Source organism: Frieseomelitta varia, unplaced genomic scaffold, assembly GCF_011392965.1.
Source record: "Frieseomelitta varia isolate USP_RPSP 00005682 unplaced genomic scaffold, Fvar_1.2 scaffold_270, whole genome shotgun sequence".
Taxonomy (NCBI): Eukaryota; Metazoa; Arthropoda; class Insecta; order Hymenoptera; family Apidae; genus Frieseomelitta; species Frieseomelitta varia.
This window is the reverse complement of record NW_025110002.1, coordinates 79,995-80,779: the sequence shown is the minus strand read 5'-3', so window position 1 is coordinate 80,779 and position 785 is coordinate 79,995.

The following is a 785-nucleotide window of genomic DNA, read 5'->3' as shown; positions in this document are numbered from 1 at the left end:
CCCAATGTAACATTTTCACATGATCACCTTCTTTCACAAGATACACACTTGCACCGGAAGATTGAAGCAGAACACCCCTTCCCGCCGTCCTAAATCCCAAATCAAACAGACCTGAAACAAGTTGCCGAGCCGTGTCACGCGTGCGATTATCACCGCGACTAACAGGAAACGCGACACCCAAATCGTCCCCATAAAACAATTATCCAAGCGTCATCCCCATTCGCCGAGCGAATAACGACCAATTATCGCAACTTCAGTCCCCCTGCGTGACCGCCATAAAAGCTGCCTGCTACTTTTCCACGGGTTTACCCGAGACTGTACGACAAAACGAAACTTCGTACGACCAGGAGTGAAAGAGCGTGGGAGGGGGGGTGGTGTAACTTTCCACCCATTCACCCCCCCCAGAAGGGGGGGGGAGGTGGAAGAGGGTGAAAAGCGGCGCGCAGCTCGCGAACGGCTGCCGCGTTTCTCATAATCGTAAACACAGCCACGCTGGGAAAGCAAACTTCTCCCGTAGCATCAGTCCTGATAACGCGTTTAAGCTCGGCTTAATCCGGATTGTTATTTCTTTCGCCGGTTATTATACGGAGGCGAGCCACGCCGGAAGTTACTCCGTCGTTTCACGGCGGCAGGGGGGGGGGGAGGGAACTCGACGTGTAACCAACCCCTCCGACGCCAAACCGGTTTCATCTGGTTTCATCGTGCAGGTTTATCAGAGACTCTCTGTCTTTCTTTTTCCCTCTCTCTCTCTCTTTCCCCCTTCCTTACCCGACGATGAAAATTGT